Genomic DNA, 12,500 nt, shown 5'->3' on the forward strand with positions numbered 1-12,500 from the left:
TTCTACTTCTTCTTCTTCTTCTTCTTTCTTCTTCTTCTTCTTCTTCTTCTTCTTCTTCTTCTTATTATTATTATTATTATTATTATTATTATTATTATTATTAATTATTATTATTATTATTCTATGTTTGACTTTTGCTTTACATTTGCACAAGCTGCCTCCAAGTCTCACCCAGAGACAACAAGTTGAAGTTCGTGTTGGTGTTATGCCTAGGTTGCCATATATTTGGTTTTGTACATAGTGTTGTACCAGTGAATGCCTAAAAAGCCATACGAAAGTTATGTTTGTTTTAAAACTTGAGATTACATAGAAAGTATTTTGCGAAGAATATGAGCAGTTCCCATGAGCACTATCTTTTGAATTTCTGCCATTTTGGGGTTTCCTAGTATCTGAGTTAGGTAGCAATCAGCCCCTTTTGCCATCATTCCCAGGGCACTTATGACAACAGGTATTGTTTTAGTCTTCAGGTTCCACATTTTGCTGATTTCTATTTCCAGATCTTTATATTTGCTCAGTTTCTGGTAGGTCTTGACAGATACGTTTATATCGATTGGGACAGTCATATCAATGAGGAGGCATGCTTTTTTGTCTGAAGTCTTTTACTATGATGTCCGGCCTATTCGCATCTATCTTTCTGTCAGTTTGAATGGTAAAGTTCCAGAGGAGTGAGATGTGGTCATTTTCAAGCACTGGAGGTGGATTGTGTTCCCACCTGTTTTTATCATGGGGCAAGTCCTGGCTTTTGCAACTTACCCAGTGAATATATTGTGCAGCTCTATCATGCCTGTTGAGATATTCTGTAGGTGCAAGACGACTGCACTTGGAGACAACATGACCAATGGTTTCATTTTGTTGATGACATACACGACATTTTGGGAAGCTGCCGTTCTTTAATATGTTGGCCTAGTAGTTCCTTGTAGTTAGGCATTGATCTTGGGCTGCTATGATAAACCCTTCTGTTTCAGATTTTAAGCCAGAGGCCATTAGCCATTGATGGGTCAGGGCTTTGTCATCATCGGCATTATTATTATTATTATTGTTTTTGTTGTTGTTGTTGTTGTTGTTATTGTTATTGTTGTTGTTATTGTTGTCATCATCATCATCATTATTATTATAGTGATAACAGCGTTCGAGTGAGACAAAGAAAAACACGAGGAAAATGAAGAGCTACACGTCAGTCGCTTTGGAGGAGAGAAACAGTAAAAAAATAAATATCATTTTAACAGCTGCCAGAGAGTTCAGACATAAAAGAAGATCGTTCATCTTTGGAGAAATTTACGAATGATTGTAAGTATGTGTATTTATATGTGATACAACACAGGTACTCCGTCGGATACGACAACGAGGGTTACTACTAATCCGATCAACGAAACTGCTTGTACGTGATATGAACGTACAAGTGGCTGAGCACTCGACAGACTCGCGAAACATTAATGTACTTCCCAAGTAGATTCAGCATTACACAGAATGTAACAATGCTGGCCCTTTGTATTTACTGGTACAACTAATTTTTGCCAGCTGAGTGAACTGGAGCAATGTGAAATAAAGTGTTTTGTTGAAGGACACAATTCGATTCGTCGCCAGGAATCGAACTCACGACTTTACAATCGTGATCCGAATGCCCTAACTACTTAACCAGACGCCTTCTCCAATTTATACAGTGACACTGATAGAACAAACCATTGACTGGACGATGGAATAGCATAGTTTTATTCTTAATTCTGTCATTTCTTCTGCTTACGGTATATTTGGCTTGCAAGTTCATTCTAAACGACTTGACGCCGAGTATAATCCTAACGCGTGTTATCTTGGTTAAGTGTCATCGACGGTTAATCGATTTTTAACCAGCATTTTGTGACAGATAAGATACAACCATTAAAACTCCTATCAGGCGCAGGAGTGGCTTTGTGGTAAGTAGCTTGCTTACCAACCACATGGTTCCGGGTTCAGTCCCACTGCGTGGCACTTTAGGCAAGTGTTTTCTACTATAGCCTCGGGCCAACCAAAGCCTTGTGAGGATTTGGTAGACGGAAACTGAAAGAAGCCTGTCGTGTATATGTATATATATGTTTGTGTTTGTGTGTCTGTGTTTGTCCTCCCATCATCGCTTGACAACCGATGCTGGTGTGTTCATGGCCCCGTAACTTAGCGGTTCGGCAAAAGAGACCGATAGAATAAGTACTAGGCTTACAAAGTCCTGGGGTCGATTTGCTCGACTAAAGGCGGTGCTCCAGCATGACCGCAGTCAAATGACTGAAACAAGTAAAAAAGTAAAGAGTATATATCGTATATACCTACCTTATCGTGTCACTCCGTCGGTTACGACGACGGGGTTACCAGTTGATCCGATCAATGGAACAGCCTGCTCGTGAAATTAACGTGTAAGTGGCTAAGCACTCCACAGACACTTTTACACTTAACGTCGTTCTCGGGGAGATTCAGCGTGACACAGAGTGTGACAAGGATGGCCCTTTGAAAAACAGCTACAACAGAAACAGGAAGAAAGAGTGAGAGAAATTTGTGGTGAAGGAGTACAGCAGGGTTCGCCACCACCACCACCCCCTGCCGGAGCCTCGTGGAGTGTAGGTGTTTTCGCTCAATAGACACTCATAACGCCCGATTTGGGAAGCGAAACCGCGATCCTACGACCATTGCGCCTCAACAAGTTACGACGACGAGGGTCTCAGCTGATGCGATCAACGGAACAGCCTGTTCGTGAAAGTAACCTGCAAGTGGTTGAGCACTCGACAGACACGTGTACCTTTATGTAGTCCCCGGGGAGATTCAGTTTGACACAGAGTGTGACAAGGCTGGCCCTTTGAACTACAGGTACTACTCATTTTTGCCAGCTGGGTGGACTGGAGCAACGTGAAAATAAAGTGTCTTGCTCAAGGACACAACGCGTCTCTAGGAATTGAACTCACGACCTTACGATCGTGAGCCGAATGCCCTACCCACTAAACCACACGCCTTCATGTATATATATATATATATATCGTATATACCTACATTATATATGTATGTATTAATGTATTTATGCATTTATGTATGTACACTTCCACACACACACACATACTCACAAAGTTATATAATATATACAGGTTTAGCCAAAATTCACCCGACAGTAAATCAAAATTCCATAAATACTATCTGTAACTCTGTATTTACTCGAATGGAAAAAGGGGTCTTGGAAAAATGACTTCACTTTGAACAATTTTGTATGCTGTTTCATACTTAGATACTTTTATTAAATTCATTCAGTTGTTAAACATCAATAAATCTTGCAATTAAATGGTTTATATATATATATAATATATATATATATATAATATATATATATATATATATATATATATATATATATAAAGGAAAGGAAGAAAATGCTGACAAAATAATTTAAGTAAGGGAGAGTGTATTTAATTAGGTGAAATTTCTTTTTACCGGTTGCGTATTTGTTATGCTTATCAAAAGATATTTTTTAAAGAGAGATAGAGTTCCTTTCTGATAGATTTTTTCTCTTATATATATATATAATAATAATAATAATAATAATAATAATAATAATAATAATAATAATAATAATAATAAGGGCAAACAGCATGGTAGTGCGACATGCAGAAAAAAATGTGTTAATGACTCTAAAACTACCTTATTTATTATGGCCTGATGACGGTAAAGAAAGTTATATACCTGAACTAGAAATCAGTTGATCTATGGTGAAACCTTAAAAAAAAAAAAATCGGATTTGTTCGTTTCCCTCGCTCGCTTTCAGCCCGTGTCAATGTCAGAAATAAGATAGGTTTAGAGTCATTTACCATCTTTTTCTGTCATGTGACACTGCCATGTATTTTCTCCGTATTATTATTGCTAGCTACCTGATGAAAAAAACTATATAGAATCTATCTTTGGCTATAATATATATATGCAATTTTTTCGATGGGCGGATAACTGAAGAGATGGCGGCGTGGGTTTCCGCGCCGACATCCGAAACTCGGAGTTTTATCATGGCTACCGAATAATTGTCATATATTTTATTTACAGATAATTTCCTCAATATACATAATATCGAAGTCTCTTTCATTCTTTTGTTGTCTTACCATTTCTATCATATATATATATTATATATATATATATATATATATATATATATATATATATATATATATAATTATAATAAGCAACATGGATATCCAAGGTAGTGTAGTACAATCGTTTCATGCTACTTCATTTTATAAAACACACACACACGCACACACACACACACACACACACACACACACACACACACACACACACACACACACACACACACACACACACACATATATATATATATATATATATATATATATATGCATATCGAGTGTATGAGTAGTATTGGTATCTAGAAGACCCAAAGAGTGGTAGGTAGTTGCTATGGACAGACCGTAAATAAACTCGTGGTTCGATAGCGATACGAGTGACGAGTCTAATGTGGGTTCTGTATTGGCATGCATATATATATATATATATATATATATATATATATATATATATATATATATTAGACAAAATGAGATAACAAAGCCATGGCTGGGGGGAATTTTCCAGATGTTTATAATGAAATAGTGTTGCAGCTGTTTCTGGAATATTACGGATATCCTTTCATCAGAGACGATGTAAGACTACACCTATATCTTTTTCGTTATAAATGTTCTGAAAACTCCTCACAGCTTTGGCTCTGTTATCTCATTTTGTTTAATATATATATATATATATAAACACAAATGAATTTCAACCGAAAAGCTGTAGCCAAGATGAGGCGCTGCCAATATTATCAGCTTTTCAGTGGCCATTCTTTTGTGTTTGTCTTTTAATGAAGAATTTATTTCGATGTTGCTGGTCACTTATGAATTTCTTGGTGTTATGTAGGTTCATCGGGGATCCTGGTGAGCAGAAGATCAAGTTGCTTCTTGAAAACATCTAACCCTACCTAGGTGTGAGTAAGTGCATATACACTCACCAGTGTAAATCTGGTGCTGTTCTTTTTTATGCCGAGTTTATTTTTGACCCGTACATTATTAGTTCGCTAAATAGGTATCGAAAAAACCTGTATTTGACTTAAATAAATACTGCTAACAATACTATCGATTATATTTCTCTCCAATCCACGAAAAATGCAAACGAATAAAGAGTAAGATTATGTCTGCTATGCGTCCTAAGTTCAACAACTTCATAGAAGACTGATTCAGAGACTGCAGAACAAACCTGTGGCTGAAATTACATTGTTCGGAAATTGTTCTGTGATCTGTAATCAAGGGAATTTTTTGCAAGGTGACTTCTTGTGTCCACTGTTTATTTTTTTTATATCTATCTAACTGCCTAGCTGTAGCATTCGAGAAATATAGCGAAGGGAACTAAATAAATCTAACTCCGCAGCCGTTCTCCATCTTCTGTTTATGGAACTCTGAGGCAGATAGAGAATACACTCAAAGAATAAGCTGTATACAAGGGAAGGGAAGAGGAACTGATTGAAATAAACCTAGCAAAAACGACTGAGAAAGGGAACAGAAATTTAAAGAGGAAATGGTCAGAAGCGAGAGAGAGAGAGAGAGAGAGAGAGAGAGAGAGAGAGAGGGGGAGAGAGGAGGGAGAGAGAGAGAGGGGGAGAGAGGAGGGAGAGAGAGAGAGGGGGAGAGAGAGATTTAAACCAAGGAAGAAACGAAACATAGCAAGAAGCTAAACAGAGAAGAGTTAAAGGAAAAAAATAAGGTGAACAGAAAATATAAAGAAAATACTGACGTGAAATGTGTTCTAAATAAATCGGTTAAAGAAACAGCTGCTGAGAGAAGAAACCATCGTTTTGACCTCACCATTCTCATCTCCCCTAACATGACCAACACCCTCAACAATTGACAACTGGTAGCTAGCTAATTAGTAGTCTGTAGAATTGTCTTAGAGCCAAATAGGTATATTACATTTCTAGACGCTATTTATTATTGTAACCTTGTTGCCATCAACATATCATGTCTACGCCATGTCTTCCGATTAATTTATTCCCTGTCTGACGAATTTGTTCTATCTTATCCTTCTAAATTGCTCCTGAACGTCAACAGAACATCTTGTTGTTGTTGTTGTTGTTGTTGTTGTTGTTGTTGTTGTTGTTGTTGCTGTTGTTGTCATTGTTGTTGCTTTTGTTTTTGTTGTAGAGTCTTCTTTTGTTAAACTTATTTTTCATTTGCTTGTCATGAAGATTGCGCATTTCGTTCATTTAACAATCTATTCAGATAACTGTTTATCTATCCATCTCTCCTTCTGCAATTACTCACACCTCCTACCTACCTACCTATCTATCTATATACGTAAACACACATATATATATACTTACACGCACACATACATGCACACACACATACACACAAATATAGTTTCACAGGAATGGTCGTGTGGTAATGAAACAAGCATTACAACCAACTGGTTCAGTCCCACTGCAGTGCATCCTTACTTGGGCAAGTGCTTCCCCTGCAGTTTCGCGGCGACCAGAGCAAGTGAATTTAGTAGGCATAAACTATGTGGAGGTACGTCATTTATAAATATACATACGTCTGTGTGTGGGTGTCAGTATCTCTGTCTGTGTGTATGTAAGTATGGATGTATGCATGTATATATGAATGTATATCTTTGTGATTTCATTTGTACCACTTGGTAAGTGGTGTTAGTTTGTGTACGTTTCGGAGATTTTCTGTTTCGCAAAAAGGCGAGAGAATAAGCTACAGATTTGAATGATTATCGGATCTGATTTATTCGGCAAAAACTCTTAAAAGTGGTGTTCTACACTAGCCGCAGTCCAGTGACAAAAATAAATAAAAGCGCGCACACATGCACACACATATATATACATGGTCGTGTATAAGAAATTGCACACAGGAGTGGCTCTATGGTAAGAAGCTTGCTTCCCAACCACATGATTCCGGATTCAGTCCTACTGCGTGACACATAGCCTCGGGCCTACCAAAGACTTGTGAGTGGATTTGGTAGACGGAAACGGAAAGAAGCCCGTCAAGTCGTGTGTGTATATATATATATATATATATATATGTGTGTGTGTGTGTGTGTGTGTGTGTGTGTGTGTGTGTGTGCGTGTGTATGTATTTGTGTGTCTGTGTTTTTTCCCCTGATCATCGCTTGACAACCGATGCTGGTGTATTTACATCCTCGTAAAAATAGCGGTTCAGCAAAACGGACCGATAGAATAAGTACCAAACTTACAAGGAATATGTCCAGGGGTCGATCGGTTCGACTAAAGCGGTGCTTCAGCATTGCAGCAGTCAAATGACTGAAACAAGTAAAAAAGTAATTATTGTATATAATGTTCGAGATGATAGAAAAATAGCTTGTTGAAATTTTAGTTATCAGCAAGAAAATTCTAATTTTATGACAAATTGTTTCGTAACATAAAAACATGTAAATAATTTATATTATTATATTTAATAGAAAAAAAAAATTACTTCCTTACCTGCAACATACAAAAAGCCCTTCAAAATAATGCAGACCTTAAGCTACCTGTATGTGAATACACAAAAATACATTTCATTACACTTTGGAATGACAGAAAATGTGTTTTTATGCCCGTCGTCTCTCATTAGATTCTGCGTTCAAATGCCACCGAGCTCAACTTTGCATTCCATCCTTTCAGGGTCGATAGAATAACTACCAGTTATACCCTGGGAATCGATGTAACCAACCTAACCCCGACCAGAACCCAACATTCGAAGCCAGTGTGTTTGCGTCCATCTATATGATATTTTAATCTATTTAGGCGGCGAGCAAGCGGAATCGTTAGCACGCCGGGCGAAACACTTAGAAGTATTTCGTCTGTCGCTACGTTCTGAGTTCAAATTCCGCCGAGGTCGACTTTCCCTTTCATCCTTTCGGGATCGATTAAATAAGTACCAGTTACGCACTGGGGTCAATGTAATCGACTTAATCCGTTTGTCTGTCCTTGTTTGTCCCCTCTGTGTTTAGCCCCATGTGGGCAGTAAAGAAATAGATATTTTGATCTATCTATCTATCTATCTATCTATCTATCTATCTATCTATCTATCTATCTATCTATCTATCTATCTATCTATCTGTCTGTCTGTCAATCTATGAATCTATCTATCGATCTATCGAGCAATCTATCTATCTATCTATCTATCTATCTATCTTCTATCTATCTATCATCTAGCTATCAAGATTCTATCTATCGTCTGGGGTCCCCTTGGAAACAAGGGTACCTCTTAAATGACATAAAGTCACATAAGTTAGAAATCATAGCCATAAGCGAGACCAGACTCCACAATCCGCGGGCCCTAAAGACCATGTTTGGCGGACAGTTCAACATTTATTTTTCCCCTGTCTGCCGAGAATGGGCGGTAGTGGCACCGCGGTACTTTTTCACAAGAGTCTGGATCTCAATGTAAGGACAATATTCGTAGACCCGGAGGGTAGACTGGTCGTCCTGGATGTCGACGGCAGCAATGGGTGCGCTTTTCGGCTCGTATCAGTTTACGCACCGCCCTTAACAGGTCGGGCGGATTTCTTTCAACGTCTAGAAGTTTTCTTGGGAACGTCTCGTCCTTTACTCTTAGTGGGGGATTGGAATGCTACCTTGGACACGCATGTAGACTACGTGGGTAGAGATAGGAATAGACGGGGATGCAAATGCCTCAGAGACCTGCTCAGACGCTTTCAACTGTCTGACAGGTTTCGACTAGACCACCCGAATGCGCCAACGTGGACATGGAGCAACCGCATCGGGTCGTCGAGATCGTATCTAGATAGGATACTGTGTAGGACAGTAGATAGAGATAGCATAGGATGTCCACAATTCCACATAGTCAGCTACACGGATCACAAACTTGTGACATGTACGCTAGACTTAGGTAAGACACTTAGGCAGGGTCCCGGATACTGGAAACTAAACGCGTCTTTCCCATCGAGACAAGTTTTCAGAGACCGGATTAGCACACAGTAGTAAAGAGGGCTTTGACGGGAGCCATCATCAACAACAAATGGTGGTTTGCCCTCAAGAGAGCAGTAAAAGCAGAAGCGATTAGGTACAGCAAAGCACTAGCCATAGATAGAAATAGAGTAGAGGGTGAGCTAGTTAAGAAGCTAGAAGAGGCAATTAGAAGCGGCATCGCATCCGACGTTTTGGCGGCGAGGTTGGCCCTCGACCAACACTTCAACGCCAAACACGAAGGATGTGCTGTCAGAGCTAGGATGCGTGCTCTAAGGAACGAAGGTGTTGGAGCCGCGAGAGAGGCCCGGGTGGCAGAGGCGCAACAGGGCAACAAAGCCACCATTCGGTCACTGGTAGATGAACAGGGGCGCGAATTGCTCGAGCCAAGTAAAATGTGTGAGGCCTTTCAGCAGCATTTTGCCCGACTGTTCGGAACGAGTGGAGGGCAAGAACGTAGGGTGGACTTCAGTGCCTACCTACATAGCCTACCACGACTCTCGACAAGAAAGGCAGGGTGCTGCGAAGGTGCCATCACGGCGGCGGAAGTGCGGGAAGCGATGGCAGAATGCTCGAGGGACAAATCACCGGGTTGGATGGTCTACCCTACGAGCTTTACAATTGTATGCCAGACTTGTTTGGAGATCTCTTGGCGGCGGTGTACTGCAACTGGCAGCAAAACGGAGCATTCCTGGTTTTGTGAGCCGAGGAGCCGTAACACTGCTGAAGAAAGATCTAAACAAGGGAAATGTAATAGATAACTTTAGGCCCATCACTCTGCTTAATGCAGACTTGAAAATTTTGGCCAAGGTGCTAGCCAAGAGGTTGGCGCTTGTCATCGAGAAACTGGTCGACAAGGCGCAAACATGCGCCGTGCCAGGCCGGACCATCCATGACAACCTCCATCTGATGCGCTACATCATAGACAGGGTAGTTAACGAACCTGGCATGGGTGGGGCCCTGATCAACTTGGATCAATCAAAAGCCTTTGATAGGGTAGACCATCGATACTTGGAGGCAGTCCTGAGAGCGGCTGGTTTCGGTCCCGTCTTCCGCGGCTGGATAGCTGCCTTGTACAGAGGCATCCGTTCGGTAATTCGCGTAAATGGACATCTATCGAGACCTTTCGACATTGCACGTTCGGTCCGTCAGGGATGCCCCCTCTCGGCGCTTCTATACGTATTGACTCTTGAGCCACTACTGCGGAAGCTGGCGACTCTAAGGGGCATCCCGCGAGAATTGGGATGCGGGACGAGCGTGTCTGCATACGCGGACGACGTCACCGTCATAGTGTCTAGCCACGAGCACATCGAGCTGGTCGGCGAGACACTGAAAAACTACGAAGCGGTGACAGGAGCGAAAATCAACCGGGAAAAGTCAGTGGGCTTGCGACTAGGCACCTGGAGAAGCAAGCCCATGCCGTCCACCAGCGCCTCCGTCGTGGGACGCTGGACCGACGGCCCGGTTGAGTTGCTCGGGGTCTGGTTGGTCCGGACCTCCAAGTGGAGAAGAACTGGAACGAGATAACGAGTAGGGTGGTCACTCTCGCCGGCAATGGGCCGAGAGGAAACTGTCCCTAAAAGGTCGAGCGGAGGTGGCGAACACGTACATCGCGTCCGTCATCTACTACCGCCTGACCGTCGTACCTTGTCCCGACCCTACCATCACCAAACTAAACGCATCCTCTTTCGCTTCTTGTGGAAAGGATGCGTCCCGATGGTCAGGCGATCCATTTGCTGTCAACACCCGTTAAAAGGAGGGCTGGGCATGCCGTGGTTGATGATGCGCAGACACGCGCTGAGACTGCGACATCTCTGGCTCTATGTAGACGACGGTGAACAGGTGTGGTCGCCGTTTGTGAGGCACGCTTTCCCGCAGCTCGTCTCCATGACCGAACTGCAGTCGTGGATCAAAAAGAGGCCGAGGAAGGGCGAATGGCACCGCGAGTGTCGCGTTGCTCTCAAGCAACTCTGCCGTCCTGGGTCGACCTTAAGTGACTTCAACACAACAAAGCATTCTATAGGGGTTTAGTGGAGGGGAGGTACGACGACGAGCTCGGGGCGAACCTGGACGTCGACGAGGAGTACCTGACCCGCCTGTTCGGGACGACTTTCGGGCCAGGGCCCATGGACAACTTCCAGAGATCCCTGGCCTGGCAGTGCTACCGAGAGAAGCGCTACCCGTTCGGGATAAGCTCTACAGACACGGCTCGAGAAACACGGGGCCGACCTGCCCGAGATGCGGTCAGAGCGACGAAACCGTTCTGCACGCACTCGTTCAGTGTCCAACAATTTCCGACCTGTGGGCTTATGTCGAACAACTGCTGTCACGTGTGGGACGAGTCGGTTTATCAGCTGAGTCTATCGTCAATATTGTCACGCCTCCTTCCTTCAAACGGGAAGGAAGAGCTATTTTCATCATCCTTGTGGCTATGGCGAAAGAATGTATCTGGTGGACGCGTCTGTCTGAAAGGATTGGAGACAAACACTTTCCTCTCTGGTCAATCTCTCATCAACTTCTTCAAGTACCACTTGAAAAGGAAAGTGAGAGTAGAGAGGCAAGTTTTGTCTAGCGAATGTTTTAAAAAAAGATGGGTGAATGTAGCAAGAATGGCACGTATGAATGACGAAGCCACCTTGAGCATAGTCCTATGACCCAGAAATCGAAAACAGAGAGTTGCTTATTTGCAAAAAAAAAAAAAAAAAGAAATATAAAATGTGACTTCATTGACCGAGGTTACCGTGGACTTTTCCGTAGGCTTTTCTTTCCACGGGTAAACCTCACCTGTCCTCCCCTTTACACTTCATATGACATTTCTGTGATAACGATCCCTATTGATCAATTTTTTTTCCTCTCCCCTTTTTTTTTTTTTTTTTTTTAAACCCCCCTTTTTTTGTCCTCTTTCCTCCTTTTACGATCCCTTTTGATCGAAACTCCCCTTCCTTTTTTTTTTTTTTTTTTTTAAACCTTCAAAAGAAAAGCTCTACCTTGTAATTTGTTCTATCTGTGTGCAGCCCTGTGTGGCTAATAAAGAAACATATCTATCTATCTATCTATCTGTCTGTCTGTCTGTCTGTCTGTCTGTCTGTCTGTCTGTCTGTCTGTTTATCTATCTCTTTCTCTTATGATATACTCACATACATACACACATTTAACTATTGACTTGTTTCCTAATCAATCACTATCGAATCATATAAATAACATTTCAATACGTATATGTGTTTATCGCTGTCTTTTTCCCTCCTTTCTCTACCTTCGACTATCCTACATTGAAAATGTATGTATGTATGTATGTGTGCGTGCGTATATATATGTTGTGTAAATATATATGTAAATACTATATATATACAAATACACACACACACATTACACACACACCACACACCACACATATATAATATATATATATAATATATATACGTATAATATATATAGATATATTATATTTATACATATTTATGTATATATATTTGTATATACTTGTATGTATGTATGTATGTATGTATGTATGTGTATT

The sequence above is a fragment of the Octopus sinensis genome, linkage group LG6 (assembly GCF_006345805.1).
Source record: "Octopus sinensis linkage group LG6, ASM634580v1, whole genome shotgun sequence".
Lineage (NCBI taxonomy): Eukaryota > Metazoa > Mollusca > Cephalopoda > Octopoda > Octopodidae > Octopus > Octopus sinensis.